Consider the following 3,410-nt stretch of genomic DNA (forward strand, 5'->3'; position numbering starts at 1 on the left):
GTCATTCTGATGAGGAGAGATTGCGGGGTTGTCCAGAGCCCAAATTATTGACTGGCACCCAGGCCGTGCGCCCTTGTTTTATAGAGATCTTAGGGATGTGGGCTTCTTCTTTAAAGATTTTACTTTTTTATTTGAGAGAGAGAGACAGACAGTCAGCAAGAAAGGGAACCCAAGCAGGGGAGTGGGAGCGGAAGAAGCAGGCTCCCAGCAGAGGAGCCCATTGAGGGATTCTTTTCCGGAACGTTGTGATCACACCCTAATCTGAAGACAGGCGCTTAATGACTGTGCCACTCAGGTACCCTGGGTTGTGGGCTTCTTGATTTTTCAGCCTGCCTTCTGGGGGAGGGGCCTGCCGTGCTGATACTCATGCAACCCTGTTTGGGCAGGGTCTCCCTGTCCCCTGCGAGGGGGGATGGGGATGGGCACGCTGTGAACCAGTATTTCCAGACTTTTGTTCTCTGGCAGCTTTCCCTGGTGATTTGCTGTGCCTCTTCTGAGAGTTAGAGCAGCTGCGGCCGAAATTCAGCCTCTGTCACAGAACAGGGGGATTGCAGCCCGTTCTCCACTGATGTTCTGGCCACTTTAACTCTGTTTCTGTTGGTGCTGCTCAACCCTGCAGCATTCCGGGCTGTGCGCCCCACACCTGGCATCCTAGCCCTCACTTCCAGGGCCGGCGCATCTCTGTTCCTTTGTGTTTCTAACCCCGCCAGCCGCCAGCCGCCCCGCACACGCTCCCGGAGCTCCCGGTCTCAGTCTGGATCCAGTGAGCACACCGGAGTTCCAGAGCTCTGTAAGATGCTTGGTGGTGCACGCTCCTGGCTCATGGTCTCAGTCTGCTGTCTCGAGGGTGCGGGTCCGCAGTCCGCCCGCTCCCCGGTGCAGGTGGCCCGTCAGCCGCCAGCCGCCAGCCGCCCCGTGCGCTCCCAGAGCTCCCGGTCTCAGTCTGGATCCAGTGAGCACACCGGAGTTCCAGCGTTCCATGAGATGCTTGGTGGCGTGCGCTCCCGGCTCAGGGTCTCAGTCTGCTGTATCAAGGGTGCGGGTCCGTGGTCTGCCTGCTCCTGCATTGAAAATTATTAAAACCAATTCAAGACTGGTAAAATACACTGAACTAAGATAATATGGAAGATTAATAATAAAATTAATAAAAGAGAACAGAGATCTCAAGAATTAACCTTGGTTTATTTTCTTGTCTAGAGGCTGGACACTCTGTGTCATCATCTGATAATCAGAAAATTTGGGGTGAGCTGCCCTCCAAGGGTTGTCTGCTTCTGGACGATTCTTCCAATATGTGGATTCCTTAATAATTTTCATTAAAAAAGGGATAGTGTTAGCTGGAATCATGTATTCAAGGATCAATTCCTTGGGGCTTCACTGCTGTGCTGGTATTTATGGTACCTGAGAAGTCTTCTCTAGTGAGGATCAGAGTAACCTTTTTTTGATGATGTTTCCAAAATATCCTATCTCTTCTTTTAAGATTGTATGGTAGAGGGTAAATAGGTGGCTGGTATGGGAAGGCACTCCTTATCTGTTGGTTACAATCCTAAATAGCTACCATCAGTTTATCATCTTAAATAGTGTTATGAAAATGGAAGAGAATGGAATTCCCAAATGATACATAACACACAATTAACTTTTAAAGATTTTTAATCTGTGACTACCCTTTAGTATCACATAAGTATCCTATTAGTAAGAATGAATTATGGACAGTAAAGATATTAACAAATGTTCAAGGTTCTTGTTTATTCCATGATGTATGTTACTAATACATTCTTTGTATCTTTAAATATAAAAATGAATATGTTTTATCTAATCTAAAAAGTGAACAATCATCAAAAAGTTTATCTTAATATGGATAATGAGAGAGCTCTCACAATAGAATTAAAATTTGGAGAATGCAAATCATAAAAGACTCTTAACTATAGGGAACAAACTGAGGGTTGCTGGAGTGGAGGTGGGGGGATGGGGTAACTGGTGACGAGCATTATGGAGGGTACTGGCTGTGATGAGTACTGGGTGTTATATGCAACTGATGAATCACTAAATTCTACCCTTGATACTAATAATTCACTATACGGGAACTAAATTAAGTACAAATTTTAAAAATTTAGAAAAAGAGAATGCAAAACAAACCTAATTATTTCTATTATGCTTTTTTAAAAAGTATGCAAGCAACCAGAAGCTTCACACTTCAACACTTCCAGAAGACAACTCTCAACCATCTGAGTAATAAGGAAAATGCAATGAAAACCACTTAAAAAAACACCAGATTGACAAAATTAAAACAAAAATCAAATAATACTAAGAATTAGTGATATAGAGAAATAGGAGCATTTATTATTGTTAGTGGGATGCTAACCATGAATCAACCACTTCCAGGATCAATTTATAGTATTTAGTAAAATTAGAGCTATGCATATCCTACAACCCAGAAACTTCACAAACACAAGCCCTAGAGGCACAGCACACAAGTGAATAAGGTAAACTTATACAAGAATGTTAACAACATTAGAATTATAATAATTGTTAACCAACTAAATGTTTATCAAAGAATAATGAATTATATAGATTTTCATCATTCAAATAAATCTATGAATTATATGTGGTATTGTTGAAAACAGACCTCCATGCTTCAGAGCCAAAATATAACACAAAGACAGAGTTTGGGATAAAGAGGATAGATAATAGCTTTATTGCTTTGCTGGGCAAAGGACACTACAACAGGCCATGACCTTCAAGAAACTGTAAGTCTGCATAGAGGAAAGGGCTAGGGAATTTTATAGGGAAATGCAGGATCTAGCTGGTTTTTAAAGGGATTGTGTACTTGCTGTCAGCCTCCTTTGTCATGTCTAATGATGATACAATTCATCTCTGAAGGGAAAGGGAAATAAATGCCATAGGAATCAGCTACACAGGCAAATCTTACAATGTTTGTAACATTTTCTTCTTAATCTACATTGTGAATATATGATACATTCTAGGTTATTCTTTATAACCTTTGTGTATCCAAAATACATTAAAATAAAGAACTTAGACATTAGTAGACATGAAAATATCCTGAGTGATGTGAGATACTAAGATTTATTAATTTCTTTATAATTATATTATCTATTGTCTACCTTTTCTCCACTGTTTTTAGATATTGTCTGTATATGTACTTGGGCATTTATATTGATGCTATTTTGCTGAAGTAAGCTTTTTCTGCATCATAGCCTTATTGTTTGCAACACTTTATAGTAAAATTTAATTTCTAGAAGGGTAATATCCCCTCTGTTATATCATTATTATTTTCAGATATCTGTTCTTCCATTTGAACTTCAGAATTTTCTAAGAAGAATGAATCATTGAAATTTGTTTAGATTGGCTCCGATTTATGAATTCATTGAAGAAGAAGGCATAGCCTTCAAATA

Source organism: Ailuropoda melanoleuca, chromosome 8, assembly GCF_002007445.2.
Source record: "Ailuropoda melanoleuca isolate Jingjing chromosome 8, ASM200744v2, whole genome shotgun sequence".
NCBI classification, from domain to species: Eukaryota; Metazoa; Chordata; class Mammalia; order Carnivora; family Ursidae; genus Ailuropoda; species Ailuropoda melanoleuca.